The sequence below is a fragment of the Chrysochloris asiatica genome, unplaced genomic scaffold, assembly GCF_000296735.1.
Source record: "Chrysochloris asiatica unplaced genomic scaffold, ChrAsi1.0 scaffold00069, whole genome shotgun sequence".
NCBI lineage: Eukaryota > Metazoa > Chordata > Mammalia > Afrosoricida > Chrysochloridae > Chrysochloris > Chrysochloris asiatica.
Window position 1 is genome coordinate 6,814,498 of NW_006408587.1, and position 17,911 is coordinate 6,832,408.

The following is a 17,911-nucleotide window of genomic DNA, read 5'->3' on the forward strand; positions in this document are numbered from 1 at the left end:
CAAGCATGGCAGACTGCCGGTGCTATCATGTTGTTGTTGTTGTTAGGTGCCATCGAGTCAGTACTGACTCATAGTGACCCTATGCACAACAGAACGAAACACTGCCCCATCCTGAACCAACCTCACAATTGTTGCCACACTTGAGCCCATTGATGCTGCCACTTTGTCTTCCTTTTTTTTTTTTTTTGCTGACCCTTTACTTTACCAAACATGATATCCTTCTCCAGTGACTGATCCCTCCTTGTCCAAAGTATGAGAGACAAAGTTTGGCCATTCTGGCCTCCAAGGAGCACTCTGGCTGCACTTCTTCCAAAACGGATCTGTTGGTTCTTTTGGCAGCCCATGGCACTTTCAATATTCTCCTCCAACACCACAACTCAAAAGCATCAGTTCTCCCACGGTCTTCCTTATTCACTGTCCAGCTTTCACATGCATATGAGGTTATTGTAAAAACCACGGCTTGGGTCAGGTGCACATTAATCCTCAAGCTGAATCTTTGCTCTTCAACACTTTAAAAAGGTCTTGTGCAGCAGATTTGCCTAATGCAATACGTCACTTGAGTTCTTGACTGCTGCTTCCATGAATATTGATTGTTGATCCAAGAAGAATGAAGTCCTTGACAACTTCAATCTTTTCTCCATTGATAAGAATGTTGTTTACTGGTCCAGTGGTGGGGAGTTTTGTTTTCTTTACATTGAGATGCAATCCATACCGAAGGCTGTGCTCTGTGATCTTCATCAGTAAATATTTTAAGTCCTCTTCACTTTCAGCAAGCAAGGTGCTATCATTGTTGTTGTTGTGAAGTGCCATCGAGTCAGTTCCAACCCATAGTGACCCTGTATAGGGTTTCTGAGGAGCAGCTGTTGAGCTTGAATTGCCGACCTTGCAGTTAAAACAGCTTTGCAGTCTGGCGCATTAACCCACAGCGCCACACCAGGACTCCAAGGTGCTATCATACTCTCCCCTTAAAGCCAGCTCCCACAAACTCACATCTAATCCTGTCCCCACTCCTGGGTACTGATTAGCATAATCTCTACTTCAAGGAGCCATGATTGTGTAGTGGTTAGCATTCAGCTGCTCACCAAAAAGTTTACAGTTCTAACCCAGAAGCTGCTCTGCGAGAGAAAGATGTGTCTGTGGGCTTCCTTATAGACTTAAAACCTTGGAAACCTTATGAGGGCAGTTCTGCGCTATCCTATAGTCAGAATCAACTTGACCTGATGGGGTCAAATCTAGGCCTTCCTTTTCCTCCTTTGTATGATGTTGTTAGGTGCCTCGAGTAAGTTCCAACTCATAGTGACCCAATGCATAACAGAACAAAACTCCCGGGTCCTACGCCATCCTCATGATTGTCGCTATGTTTGAGCCAGTTGTTGCCACTGTACTGTGTCAATCCATCTTATTGAAGGTCATCCCCTTTCTAACTGACTCTCTACTTTTCCAAACATGATGTCCTTCTGCAGGGACTGGTCCCTCCTGAAAACTTAACCAAAGACAAAATCTCAATTATCATCACTTCTAAGGATTCTGGCTGTACTTCTCTCAAGACAGATTTGTTTGTTTTTCTGGCAGTCCATGGTACTTTTAATATTCTTTTGCAACTCTATCATTAAAATACATCAATTTTTCTATGATGTTCTTTATTAATTGTCCATCTTTCACATGCATATGGGGCAATTGAAAATACCATGGCATGAATCAGGTGCACCTTGGTCTTCAAATTGGCATCTTTGCTCTACAACGAGTTAAGAGGTGAATTTGCCTGTTGTAATAAGTCATTTCTAGACTGCTGCTTCCATAAGTGTTGATTGTGGAGCCAAGTCAAATGAAGTCTTTGATAACTTCAATCTTTCCCCCATTTATCATGATGTTACTTATAGGTTTAGTTGTAAGGATTTTTGTTTTCTTTACATAGAAATGCAATCCATAGTGAAGGCTGTAGACTTTGATCTTCATCAGTATTTCAAGTCTTCTTCACTTCCCACAAGAAAGGTTGTGTCATCTGCATATTGCGGGTTGTTAATGAGTCTCCTCTACTCCTGATGTCACATTCTTCTTCATATAATCCAGCTTCTCAGACTATTTGCTCAGCATACAGATTGAGTAAGTATGGTGAAAGGCTATAACTCTGGCACACACCTTTCTTGAATTTAAAACAATCAGAACCCCCTAGTTCTGTTTGAATGACTGCCTCTTGGTCTATGTACAAGTTTCTCATGAGCACAATTAAGTGTTCTGGAATTCCCATTCTTTGTAATGCTATCCATAGTTTGTTATGATCCACACAGTTGAATGCTTTTGCATAGTCAATAAAGCACAAGTAAACTTCTTTCTGGTATTCTCTGCTTTCAGCCAAGGCCCATCTGATCTCAAAAATAACATCCCTCATTCCTAGTCCTATTCTCAATCTGGCTTGTATTTCTGTCAGCTTCCGGTCAATGTACTCCTGCAACCATTTTTTGATCATCTACAGCAAAATTTTACTTGCATGTGATATTAATACTATTGTTTGATGATTTCTACATTCCATTAGGTCACCCTTCTTTGGAATGGGCACAAAGATGGACCTCTTCCAATCAGTTTGCTAGGTAACTGTCTTCCAAATTTATTGGCATAGACAAGAGAGCACCTGCAGGGCTGCATCAGTTTGTTGAAACATTTCAGTTTGTATCCTATCCATTTTTGGAGTCTTATTTTTCACCAGTGACCTTCATGCAACATGGACTTGTCCCTTAAATACTATCTGTTTTTGATCATATGCTACATCTTGAAATGATTGAACATTGACCAATTATTTTGAATACAGTTACTCTGTGTATTCCCTCCATCTTCTTTTGATGCTTCTTGTATCTTTTAATATTTTGCCCATGGAATCCTTTAATGCTGCAACTCAAAGCTTGGCTTTTTTTTTTTTTTTTCCCAGTTCCTTTAGTTTGAGAAATGCTGAACATGTTTTGCCCTTTTGGTTTTCTAACTCCAGGTCTTTGCACATTTCATTATAATACTTTATCTTCTTGAGGTGCCCTTTGAAATTTTCTGTTCAGTTCTTTGACTTCATTATTACTTCCAATGTCTTTAGCTACTCTACATTCAAGAACAAGCTTCAGAGTCTCTGGTAACATCCATTTTAGTCTTTTTGTTCTTTCCTATCTTTTTAAGGACCTTTTGCTTTCTTCATACATACTATTCTGGATGTCATCCCACAACTCTTCTAGTCTTTGATCATTAGTGTCTTATGGATCAAATCTGCTCTTGAGATGGTCTGTAAATTCAGCTAGGGTATACTCAAGTCCCACTCCTGGTATGGTGGTATAGGATAAGCATTGAACTGCAAACCCCAAGGTCTGTGGTTCAAACCTACCAGCTGCTCCTCGGAAATCCTATACAGTGTAGCTATAAATCAGAATTGACTCAATGGCACTTAACAGTAACAGCAAAACTCAAGACAATATTTTGACTTTAGTGGACTTGTTTTAATTATCTTCAGCTTCAGCTGAACTTTTGGTCTGTTCCACAGTCTACCCTGGCCTTGTTTTGACTGATGCTATTGAGCTTCTTCATCATCTCTCCCACACATATAGTCAATTCAAATTCTGTGTATTCCATCCGATGAGATCCACATTGCATTTGCAATGAAGTCCTTGGTCTTGCAAAATTCTATCATGCAATCCCCATCATTACTTATATCGCCTAGGCCATATATCCCAATTATGTATCCTTCTTCTTTGTTTCCAACTTTCACATTCCAATCACCAATTATCAATGCATGTTTGTTCAATTTCAGACTGAGGAAGTTTGTGAATTTCTTCAATTTCATCATCCTTAGTTTTAGTGGTTGGAACATAAATTTGAAATAACCATGGTATAACTGGTCTTCCTTGTAGGTAGATAGCTACTATCCTATCACAGACAGCATTATACTTCAAGATAGATCCTGAGATGATCTTTTAGAAGATAAATGTGACCCCACTCCTGATCAATTGGTCATTCCTGTTATAGTAAACTATATGATTATCTGATTCAAAAAGGCTAGTAACAGTCCATTTCAGCTCTCTAATGCCTAGGATACTAATGTTTATGCATTCCATTTGTTTTTTTTTTTTTAACTACTTACTGATTTTCCTAGATTCATGTTTCATACATTCCACATTCTGATTATTAATGTATGTTTACAGTAGTGGGCTCATACAATATCTGTCCCCTTGCCTCATTTTATTCAGCATAATGTCTTCCAATTTCCTCCATGTTATATGGTGTCTTGAAGATTCATCATGATTTTTAATGTGCATTAGTATTAAATAATGCTGCAATGAGCACGAGTATGTATATATGTTCTCATTTTAAGTTGGACCCCAGAAGTCAATGAAGATCCCAAAAGCTTTGCTCCATCCATGTCATATTTTGTTCATCCCCAGTCATATTTTGAGTGTCTTCCAACCTGAGGGGCTCATCTTTTGGCACTATATCAGCCAGCATTTTGCTGATATTTAAAAGATTTTCTGCTGCTATTTATAAGGTTTTCTGTGGTTAACCATTCAGAAGGGGTCCTCCTCTCCTTCCTGCTTTCTCTTAGTCCGGAAGCTCCACTGAAATCTGTCCATCAGAGGTGACCCTGCTGGGTATTTAAAGTAACAGTGGCATAGCTTCCAGCATCAGAGCAACACAAGCCACCACAGTGTGACAAACTAACAGATGAGTGGTGGCTTTGCATGATAGAATTGTTGTTGTTGTTGTTGTTGTTGTTGTTGTTGCTGTTGTTAACTGCTGTTGAGTCAGTTCCAACTCATATCAACCCCGTATAAGGTTTCCAAGGAGTGATTGGTGGGCTTGAACCAACAACCATGCAGTTCAAACCGACTTTGCAATCCAGCACATTAACCCACAGTGCCACACCAGGACTCCAATGATAGAAGTATTAATACTTTAAAAAAAAAAAAAAAAGTGGTTATTAAGTCAATCCAACTCATGATGACCACATGCGTCAGAGTAGAACTATGCTCCATAGAGTTTTCAATGACCGATTTCTCAGAAATAGAGGGCCAGGAGTTTTTCTGAGACATATCTGTGTGGACTCAAACCTCTAGCTTTCTGCATCATTCAATATTTAACCCATAGAATCCTTCAATGCTGCATATGGAGGATAGAATTTTTTCTTTGGTTTGCTCAGCTTGAGAAATGCTGAGCATCTTCTTCCATTTTGGTTTTCTAACTCCAGGTCTTTGCACATTTTATTGTAAATATTTGACTTTGTCTTCTCGAGGTACCCTTTGAAATTTTCTGTTCAACTCTTTTACCTCCTCATTTCTTTCATTTACTTTAACATCTCTATGCTGAAGAGCAAATTTCAAAGTCTCTTCTTACATCCATTTTAGTCTTTTCCTTGTTTCTTGTTTCTTTAATGATATTTGCTTTCTTGCTCTGTGATAGTCTTGATGTCATCCCATAACTCTTCTGATTTTAAGTCATTAGTGTCTAATGTACCAAATCTGTTCTTGAGATGATCACTAAATTCAGCTGGGCTATGTTCAGGGTCATATTTTTTTTAATTTTCTTCAGCTTCAACCTAAATTTGCTTATGAGTAATTGATAATCTATTCCACAGTTGGCCTCTGGCATTGTTTCACCTCATTTTGAGGTGTGCCCCATCCGCAAATAAAGGTCCCCAAAACTTTACTCCATTTGCATTATCACAGTTAACTCTACTTTGAGGAGGCAGCTCTTTCTTAGTCATATTTTGAGTGCCTTTTCATCTGAGGGGTTCATTGTCTGGCACAGTATCTGACAATATGCGGATGCTCTTAATCATGTTTCAGTATTCAATATTCTGGTGCTATCTGACAGTGTTCAACTGGTATTCATAAGGATTGCAGTAACTGATATTCAGATGAAGTCTGTCTCTCCTTTTTCCTAGTCTGTCTGCATCTGGAAGCTCAGCTGAAACCTGCCCACAATTGGTGATCCTGCTGATATTTAAAATACCAGTGGCATAACTTCCAGAATCACAGCAACACACAAGCTACCACAGTATGGCAGATAGACAGTGGTGATGTAGGATCAGACCATCTGCAAATTTCTAAGTATAGGATTTCTAAGTGTAGGATCATTCTTTTTGCCAATTTGAATGTCTTTGATTTCCCATTCTTGTTTTATAGCTCTACCAAGCGTTTCAGCATAATATAGATTTGCCAGTGGTTTGTCAATTTTATTAATCCTTTAAAAAAATGAACTTCTTGTCTTGTTGATTCTTCCCATTGTTTTTTTGTTTTATATTTCATTGATTTCTGCTCTAACTTTTACTATTTCTTTTCATCTGGTGGCAGTTGACTGACTTTCCGGCTCCTTTTCTAATTGTTGGAGATGTTGGATTAAGGTGCTGATTTGGGTTCTTTCTTCTTTTTGGGTATGTATGCTTATTTATGGAGTCCTGATGTGACACTGTGGGTTAATACACCAGACTACAAAGCCGTTTGAACTGCAAGGTCAGTGGTTCAAGCTCACCAGCCACTCCTTGGAAACCATATAGAGGGTCGCTATGGGTCAGGATCGACTCGACTATAAGCTGCCCTCTGAACATTGTTTTTGCCGCATCCTAAAGGTTTTGGCATGTAATGTCATTCTCATTTGATTCAAGGAATTGTTTTAATCTCACTTTTATATCTTCTGTTACCCAGTAACTTTTAAGCAGGGTTTTATACAATTTCCATGTATGTGATGTTTTTTCCTTACTCTTCCAATAGTTGGTTTCTAATTTTATACTGTTGTGATCTGAGAAGATGCTTTGTGGTAGTTTGTTGAGTTTTCGTTTAACGAAGTTTGCTTTGTGGCCTGACATATGGTCTATTCTAGAGAATGTTCCATGTGCACTGAAAAGAATGTGTATTGTGCTGTTGTTTGGTTGAGTGCTCTATATGTGTCTATGAGGTCAAGTTGACAATTCTAACAAAATAAGGAGAAGCTGAAAATATTACAAATAAGAAAAGATATGGGTGATATCACAACAAAACCAATGGAAATAAAAAGGATAAAAATAATACTGTAAAAAATTGTACTCCAACAAATTTTAAAATCAGAAAAAATGGACAATTTCTGGAAACACACAAACTACCTAAACTAACGCAGACTGAAGTAAAAAACAGAACAACAACATAACAAAAGAAGAAATTATGATCAAATTATTTTTTAAAAAAACTCTTCTGTTTGTTGAGTTTCTTCCTAATTATTTTGTCCTTCATCAAAAGTGGTGCATTAAAATCTATTATGATTTATAGCTCTCTTTCTTTCCTCAATTCAGTGAAACATTGATTTATACATTTGGAGGCTCATTGGGAGTATAGGTCATTATTATGTTTATATTCTTTTATGCAGTTGAGTCTTTAATCATAATACACTGTCCTTCTTTCTCTCTTATGTGAGCTTTTGCCTGAAAGTCTATTTCATCAGATATCAATATTGTCAGTCCTGCTTGTTTTTTATTGCAGTTTGCTTGGTATATTTGTTTCCATCCTTTGATTTTTAGTCTATTTTTTGTCTTGTGTGTAAGGTGTGTCTCTTGTAGACAGTATTTGAAGGGTATTGTTTGCTTATCCTTTCTGTTAGTGTCTGTCTCTTGACTGGCACATTTAATCCATTTACATTCAATGTAATTATCTGTAATGATGCTGTTGTTAAACCACCACACGTGTGTCAGTTTGTTGTATTGTGGTGGCTTGTGTGTTACTATGATTCTAGAAGCTATGCTACAAGTATTTAAAAACAAGCAGGGCCACCCACAGTGGACAGGTATCATCTGAGCTTCCATATGTAGACAGACTAGGAAGAAAGAGAGACGGACTACATCTGAATATTTAGTTACTGAAACCCTTACGAATAGCTGTGGAAGACTGCCAGCACCAGCGTACTGAATACTGAAACATGATGACAAGCATCAGAATATTATAAAATGGAGGGTGGGAGAAAAACAAGAAGACCCCCAACAAGATGGATTGGTGCAATGGTAGCAGCAATGGGCTCAACATAGCAATGATTGTGAGGTTTGTGCAAAACTGGGCTGTGTTTCGTTCTATTGTGCATAGGAAGGCTATGAGTCGGTACCAACTCGATGGCACCTAACAACAACAGCTATTGTTAAGTGCCATGGAGTCAGTTCTGACTCAAAGCAACTCTGTATAGGGTGCCCAAGGAGCGGCTGATGGGTTTGAACTGCCAACTTTGTGATTAGCAGTACAGTGCAAGTACCATGTTGTTGTTGTTAAGTGCCATCAAGTCGGATCCAACCCATAGCGACCCTAAACAGGATTTCCAAGGAGCGACTGGTGAGCTTGTTGTTAAGTGCCGTCAAGTTGATTCTGACCCATAACGACCCTGTATAGGGTTTTCCGAGAAGCAGCTGGTGAGCTTGAACCACACGACCTTGCAGTTCAAATGGCTTTAGTCTGGTGCATTAACCCACACCAGGACAGTTGTTGTTGTTGTTGTTAAGTGCCATCGAGTCGGTACCAGGTTGTAAATTAATTGCCATCATTTTGCTGTGTGTTTTCCTGTGGTGCTGCAAAAGACACCAGGAACTGTTTTTTCAACACCCAGGAACTCCATAAAAACACCTCCCTCCCGGGATTATTAGGTCATAATATATGCAAAGCATCTAGGACAGTTCTGACTTTTCAAAAGTGCTCTGGGAGAACTGGTTCTTAACCTCTCCTGAGGTCCAGGCTTCTAAATGGAAGGGGCTCTTAGATTTGCCTGTTACAGAATTCATGTGTCATTACAGTTTTACATAGGCTTTTTCAGCATGTTCCTATCCCAGGTCTGATGACATGTGGCATGGGCAAGTTACTCCCTTGTTCTAGGTCTCTATTTCTCCATGTGCAAAGTGAGGGCCACTGATTACATTCTAATACGATACAATGTTCACATCTACAAACTCTGGGGAAATCTAAACTGCTCTGTAAATTAAACCCCAAAGCCGATATATGAGGGGGCTTCAAAACGTTCATTGGAAATGAATGAAAAGATCATAGAATTTGTCCATAAAATTTTTGAAGCTCCCTCATATGTAGAAGCCAGTATTTAAAAGAAGTTATAAGAGAACAGGATCATGACACTCAGTCCTGGGAAGCACATAGGGAAAGCAATGTGGTGATATTTTGCTGGTGAGAATATAAGTTGATGTGTTTTTTGTTGTATGATTTTAAAATGTATTATGGCTTGGTTGAAGGTTGACAAAGCAAGTGAGTTTTCATTCAACAATTCATATACTTTTTGGTTTTATAAATTCATTTAAACTCTTTCAATGTAACAGCTGTCTTCCCACTTCCTGCTTTGGTTCCCTGTTTTCATGCATCCTTCTTTCCTGCCTCCTGAGCCATGCTTTTGGACAAATGCTGCTCCTTTGGTCTCACATGATTGATTGTTCTGAGAAACACATTCCTCACAGGTATTTATTGTTCACTTTATAGGTCGTCTATTGTTTGGATGAAAGGTGATCCCCAGGGGTAGGTTTGATGTCATTTTCTGAGGAACAATTTGGTAATGAGAATAAGAGGGCAACATATATTCATACCCATTGACCCAGTAAATACAGTTCTATAAATTTTACCAAAGGAGGTAATCACATATATGTAAGGATATATGTGGAATTTTACTAAAGGAAATTGGAAATTGAAATGCCCATCAAAAAGGGATTGATTAAACAAATTAATTTACCATCATAAGGAGTCCTGGGCTCTGATGTGATAATGTGGGATAAGCACTGGACAGAAAACCATTAAGTTGGCAGTTCAAGCTGTGACAACCAACCGCCTCAGTAGTGTACAACAACAACAATAAGGAGTGCAGGTGAAGTGTAGTAAGATAAGCATGGGAATGTTAACTGCAATATCAGTGGTGCAAACCCACCAGCCACATTTTGGAAATACTAGACATCGTTGCTGTGAGTTGAAACCAACTCAACAGCATTTTAACAGCAACGATGTAAGGGGCTATGGGTTTGACATTGAGATTCTAACTGCAAGAATAACAGTTCAAACCCACCAGCTGCTCTGCAGGAGAAACATAAGGGGTCTGCTCCCATAAAGATTTAGTCTTGTAAATCATGTACATGGCCAATATGACTCTTAATCAACTTGATGGCAGTGGGGAATTAGGAAATGTAGGATAAGCACTGAACTGCAAACCCCAAGTTTGATTGTTTAAGCCCACCAGTCACTCTGAGGGAGAAAGATGAAGCGTTCTGCTCCCACAATGATTTACAGCCTAGGAAAACCTACACTGGGTCACCATAAGTCAGAACTGACACAGTGATACTTAATGTGACATGCTTAAAAATATGTGATATATTTATGTAGTAACACAACTAGATTTAATTAATATAAGATGTTCTGATAGTCTAAGGGTTAAATGCTCAACTGCTAACCAAAAGATTAGAGATGTGAACCCACCCAGAAGATGAAATATCTTCAGAAGAAATATCAGACAACTTGCTTCCTTAAAGATTATTGTTTAGAAAGCCCTATTTGTAAGTTCTACTCTGCCACATGGCGATATGGTAAGTCGAAAATCAACTCTATAGTATCTAACAACAACAAGATATGCACATTGCTAAGTAAAAATAATAGCAAATTTTCAAACTGTTTTTAAGTTATAATCCTTCTTTTAAACAATAAATTTTAATATTCTCATAAAAGCATGAAAATTCTGGAAATTTATATATCAAACACTTATTTATGGTCATCTCTGGAGATGTAGGTTCTGGGTGCTTTCTTAAAGTTTCCTTTTGTTGTGGTTGAGAATATACACAGCAAAACATACACAAATTTAACTCTTTCTACATGTACCAATCGGTGGCATCTGTTACATTCTTTGAGTTCGGCAACCTTTCTCACTCTTTTTTTGATATAACTTTTTATTGCTCTACCGGATCATCAGAGTAACTTATAGGGCAGATCATCAGTTCTACACCCAACAAATCATGCACTTCATTTCCGCTCCATAATTACAATTCCCCTGAATATAACAGCAAGTATCCCAGTTTTTCCCTGGGTTTCTTGTTTCCATTCCTCCTTCTTTCCTAACTTCTCTCAACTGTGTCCTTGGGTAAATGCTGCCCTTTTGATCTCCAATGGCTGACCATTCTATGGTGTGTGGACTTTAGTATCCCTCCTAAATACCTATCTAATGATTTCTTGAAAATTGAGTTGCATGGGCAAGTTCAGTTCCAGACCTGAAGGGTAACCAAAGGCTCAGGGTTCCGTCAATCAGCCTCATCTTTACTATGATTTTGAGTTTTGTACACATTTTCTCCTACTCCATCCAGCACCATCTAATGTGATCTCCTACACAGCATTTGGTAGTGGGAGCTGGGCACCTTCGGTCCTTCTGGTCTTAGAGTCATGGAGACCAGTGTTCACATGCTCCATAAGTCCATTGGACTAATTGGTTCCAAGAGTCTTCAATTGCCATCATTCTTCTTTCCATGATACAGAGAAAGACCAATAGTTGCACCTTAGATGTCTGCGCATGAACTGTTAAGACTCTAGTAGCTACTTACCAAACTAGGATGTAAAACATTATTTTTGTGGACTGTAAGGCCAATTAACCATGATGTCTCTCAAGACTCCAGTCCTGAGTCCCCAGGCCCAGCAACTGATTCCCTCAAGATGTTTGGTAATGTCTACATTTTCATAACTTTATCCCCTGTATGATCTATCACATTCATTGATACATGTGCAGCAAAGGTAAATATTCATGTACAAATATCTTCTGTAAAATCTTTATATATTTGTATATATATACTCCCTCTCCCTTCTATAGCCATTCAGACTGAATGTTTATACGTGCATCTTCTTGTAGATCAGAGTCCTGGTGTGGCGCTGTGGGTTAATGCGCCAGACTACAAAGCCATTTGAACTGCAAGATCAGTGGTTCAAGCTCACCAGCTGCTCCTCAGAAACCCTATACAGGGTCGCAATGGGTCAGAACTGACTCAATGGCACTTAACAACAACAACTTGTAGATCCCTCTTACTGAAGGATTGTGAATATACCAGTAGTGATCTCTGTTTTCTTTAACTCTTGAACTCCTCCCAGTATCTTGCCCCTGACACCATCATTTTTTGCCAACTTTCCCCTTATTGTTTATTATTACCTTCCCCCTTACTCAACACATTTCTACCCTCTAGCTAGTGACTTACCTTCCCTTTCTCTCCCACTTGTGGTAACCATCAAAGAAAATCTTTTCTTGACTTTCACAACAATGTCTTTTACACATTTCACTCAGCATAATGTTTTCCAGGCTCATCCATGTTCACCCTCCTTTTCCGAGTTGTTCCTCCCCCATAAGCTCACTGCCTCCTAAGGTTTCTAACTAATCTTCCAAGTTGCTGTTGTCACTTTTATCCCATATGTTGTTGTTGTTAAGTGTCATTGAGTTGGTACTGACCCATAGCAACCCTGTAGAGGGTTTCCAAAGAGCAACTGATGAGTTTGAACCACCGACCTTGCAATTCAAACCGACTTTGCAGTCCAGTGCATTAACTCACAGCACCACACCAGGACTCTTTTTATCCCATATAGATAATTCTTAAAAGAGCATAATGCTCAAGGCAGACATTTTTTACTAAATTAGCTAAACTGTTACTTGGTTTTAAGAAGATTTCAAGAGATATTTTTGGCTTAAGGTTTAAAGATTATCTCAGGACAAGTTTCAGGGGTTCATACAGCCCCATACAGAAAGTCTGGAGTCCATGAGAACTTTTAAATTTTGTTCACCATTTCCCTTCTTTTAATCCAGATTCTTCTATAGAATCTGTCAAGAAAATGACACTGACCATCCCTCCCACATCACTCTCTTCACCTGGGTTCAATAATTCGTCGTGGTGGCCACACAGAACTCAGACCCCACACTCACAGTTATGGGCCTTATTAGGAAAACAAGCAGTTTACAATTCAGGGTCGCAAATATTTAAGGCAGTTCTTCCAATCAATACAGCCTCTTCACTACTGTACCCATAGTCAGGTCTCTCTCTGGCCCTCTGACAACTGGTTTGGCTTATGACCTACTCCTACAATATTACGGAAGCTCTTTTAGGAGTGCTGATAAATGCCCACAGGGCACACCATTCCACCATAAGCCTCAGCCTGAAGGCATTCAGCTCTAGCTTTGTGAGTCAACAAACCTAGCTTCCCCAAGGAAGTGCCTGGAGGCACCCCATTCTCTGCAAGCAAGCCACCTGCCCAAAGTCCCTTGCTTGCCCTGTGGGCTGGGAAGCCCACTACAGTCTCATGCTCTGACTCTGGATTCTGCTACTGCTGCTCCTCTACCACACCAGAGTTCAGCTGCCCCTGGATCAACAAAATTCAATGTGCAGGGATCTCAGGGTCCTTAAAGATAAGCTACACTCATGACTTTCTTCTTGATGATACTGAGATCTCCACTCTGCTTCTGAGATGGCTCATTTTATATCTAGCAGGATGGCAAAATTGACCAATTATAATTCACCCTGTTAATCTCTCACAACAGAATCATGTAGTCCATCGGCATCTTTTCCCACCTTCTCTTACCCAGACCCATCAACAAAAAGTTGTTTGGTGGGAATTTAGAGACTATGACTAGTGGTGATTACGTGCGTGGAGTCAGTTCTGATTCATAGCAACCCTGTATAGGGTTTCTGAGGTTGTAAATCTTTCCTGGAGCCTAGGGCTTCCAAGGTTGTAAATCTTTCCTGGAGTAGAAAATCACATCTTTCTCCTGAGGAACACCTGGTAGTTTTGAACTGCTGGCTTAATAGTTAGCAGCCCGACTCTTAACCACTACGCTTCCAGAGCTCTTTGACTATGGCTAGAAGAGATATTAAATAATTCACTGCACTGCAGCATCTGTGATCAAAATGTTCAGTAATGATAGCCAGAAATTCTTCTGGCCTCATGGCAGTTGTTCATGGAGGCAATTAGCCACACATTCTGGATCCTTCTCCTATTCCTGACTTTCCTTCTTTCTCTGTTGCTCCAAACAAATAACAACCATTTGTCATGCCCTGGAGGATTACTTACAAGCTTTTAAGACCCCAGGCACTATGCAATGAACTGAGAGGTGGTGACCCTAAATTTTCAAACCAAGAAAACAAATCCTATGAGGCTTTTGGTTGTTCATAAAGGGTTTTTTACTTAAAACACACATTTATTGATAGATTAAAAAAAAAAAAAAAGCATGCATTACTTTTAAAAATAATATTTTATTATGTTTCCTGTTTAGGCTTACATAGTAATTTAGGTTTCCATTCAATACCGTCTACACTAGTTGTTCCGTGATCTTGGTTACAATCTTTTACAACATGACACTCTCATTATTACTTTCTGGTTACTTCATTTCCAATCATCTAGTTCCCTTCTCACTTATATTTGCTTTTATTTTTTTTTAATTTTTTACCATAGTTTGGGTGAACATTTACAGAGCAAATTAATTTTCTATTCAACAATTTATACATTCTGTTTCATGACATTTGTTATAATCCCCTCAATTATATATAAAGCCCTTTTCTCACTTTTTCCCTGGGTTCCCCCTTTCCATTCTTCTCTCTTTCCTGCCTTCTGAGCTTTGTTTTGGGGTTACTGCTGCCCTTTTGTTTTCTTATGGTTGATTATACTCAAGAGTACATTCCTTTCTGATGTTACTATTCACTTTATATGTCTGTCTATTGTTTGACTGAAAGTTGATCCCCAGGGATGGGTTTAGTTCCAGGCTTGAAGGGTGTCCAAGGGCCATAGTCTCAGAGGTTCCATCATTCTATATCAGACCAGTTAAGTCTGGTCTTTTTCATGATTTTGAATTGTTCTACTTTTTTCTTTTGTCCTTCTCTGTCCAGGATCTTCTATTGTGATCCTGATCAGAGTGGTTAGTAGTGGTAGCTGGTAGCTGGGCATCATCTTGTTCCTATCTCAGGGTAGTGAAGGATGTGGTTCACATGATCCATTAGTCTTTGAATTATTTGCTTCCTTGATACTTTGATTTTCTTCACTTTTCTTTGCTCCAGACCAGGAAAGATCAACAGTTGCACCTTAGATGGCCATTCACAAGACTTTAATATACCAGTCAATACTCACCAAACTATTAGAACATTGTCTTTGAGGATGTTATGCCAACTGACCTAGATATCCCTCCACTGTGGTCCCAAGTCCGCAAGCCCAATGACTTCTTCCCTCAAGCTGTTTGATTATGACTGAGAAGTTTGCAAAATTTTGCCCCCTATATGCTCTACAATAAGGAGCTCTGGTAGCGTAGTGGTTACGAATCGGGCTGCAAACCTTAAGGTCAGCAGTTCGAAACTACCAGCCGCTCCGCGGGAGAAAGATGAGGCTTTCTACTCCCGTAAGGATTTACACCCTCGGAAACCCTGTACAGGGTCGCTATGGGTCGGAACCGACTCGACGGCACTTAACAACAACAACAACATGCTCTACAATGGAGTCCTGGTGTGGCGCTGCAGGTTAATGTGCTGGACTGCAAGGTCAGTTTGAATGGCAAGGTCAGCGGTTCAGGTTCACCAGCTGCTCCTCAAAAACCCTCTACAGGGTCACTATGAGTCAGAACTGACTCAACGGCAACTTAACATTAACAACAATGCTCTACAATATATAATCTTTGTATATATTTGCATCCTATACAAATACATATGTAGAAGTAGCTTCTGCCAAACCTGCAGATATCTGTGGGTGTACTACTCTTGAACTTCCCTCATTTGTTCAGCTTGCATGTCTACCTATGTAATGCTATATTATTATTGGATTGAGTATGTAATATTTTGTACTTTTGTATGTATCTTTTACTCTAGTGTACCTCCCAATGTCTTCCTTTGACATTGGTCAGGTTGTGTATTGCCTTTCCCTTCACCCAAGTTAACATATGTTGTTGTTTTAAGTGCCATCAAGTCTGTTCTGACCCCTAGTAACCCTATATAGGGTTTCCAAGGAGTAGCTGATGAGCTTGAACCACCAACCTTGCAATTCAAACCGACTCTGCAGTCCAGCACATAACCCACAGCACCACACCAGGACTCCTTTCTAATAAGTGATTTTTCCCTCCCTTACTCTTCCACCATGAAAGGATATTTCTTTCTGTGATAAAGCTTTTCTTAACTTCTTATAATAGGGGTCTCATACAAAATTTTTCCTTTTGTGATTGACTTATTTCACTCAGCATAATATCCTCCAGGTGCATCCGTGTTATGAGGTGTTTCACGAACTTGTTATTCTTTAATGTTGTATAATATCCCATTATGTGAATATATCAAAGTTTTTTTATCCATTCATCTGATGATGGACTCTTAGGTTGGGTCCCATAGTTGTACTATTATAAATAATGCTGGGTGAACATGAGTGTGCATGTATCTATTCATGTCATGGTTCTTATTTCTCTAGTATAAACACATACCAGTGGGATTGCTGGGTTTACATGATACTTCTATTTTAAGGAAGTGGCATGCCATTTTCCATGGTGGTTGTACCATTTTACAGTCCCACCAGCAGTGTAAGTGGTTTTACATAATCTCTCCACACCCTTACCAACATTAGCTGGTTTTTTAAAACTATATATATATGTTTTTTAACTACATTGCTGTTATTGTGGAGGTGATGATATCTCACTGTTGTTTTGATTTGTATCTCTCTAATGGCTAATGATCTCATGCATTTCTTCACGTGTTTGTTGGTCGCCTGCACAACTTTCTTGGTGATGTGTCTGTTCAATGTCCTCTCCCCATTTTTAAAATTGAATTGTTTGGGTTTTTTTGTTGCTGAGGTGTTGAAGTTTTCAATAAACTTTAGAAATTAGTCCCTTGTCAGATGTGTCATTGCCAAAAAGTTCTCCCACTCTGTAGGGTTTCTTTTCAGTCTTTTGAAGATGTCTTTTCATCCACATAAGCATTTAATTTTTAGGAGGCCCCAGACTAAGTTTTCTTCTGCTCTTTGTGCATTTTTAGTTATGTTTGCTCATCTATTTGTGCCATAAATTAGAATCCTTAATTTGTCCTATTTTTCCTTTGATGATCTTTAAAATTTTAGGTTTTACATTTAGGTCTTTGATCCATCTTCAATTTATGTATTGAAGTCGGATCCTGCTTCATTTTTCTTCAAATGGATATCCACTTTTGCCAGCATCTAAATGTTGTTGTTGTTACTAAGTGTTACTGAGTTGGTTCGGACTAACAGTGGTCTTGTATAGGGTTTCCAAGGAGCACTGGTAGGTTTGAATCACCAACTTTTTGGTTCAAGTCAAGTGCTGATTCTACAGCACTACACCAGGATTCCAGCACCTAAATAAATAAACATTACTTTTTTTAATCAGCAAAAAAAAAATTTTTAACCTTTGAAAAATAAAAGCAGCAGTAGATTTCTGTTTAAGCATGATACAGTCAATAAACATGTTTTATGTTGCTCCCTTCTGGAACTTCATTGTTGTTGTTGTTAGGTACCATCAAATAAGTACCAACTCATAGTGACCCTATGCACAAAAGAACAAAACACTGACAAGTACTGGACTGGGCCAACCTCACAATTGTTGCCACGCTTGAGCCCATTGATGTTGCCACTTTGCCGATCCATCTTGCTGGTGGTCTTCCTCTTTTTTTCTGACACCCCCCACACACCTTACCAAACATGATATCCTTCTCTAGTGACTGGTCCCTCCTGACAATATGTCCAAAATATGAGAGACAAAGTTTGGCCATCCTGGCATCCAAGGAGCACTCTGGCTGCACTTTTTCCAACAAAGATCTGTTGGTTTTTTGGAAGCTCATGGCACTTTCAATATTCTCCTCCAACACCATAACTCAGATGCATCAATCCTTCTATGGTCTTCCTTTTTCACTGTCCAGCTTTCACATGCATATGAGGTTATTGAAAATACCATGGCTTGGGTCAGG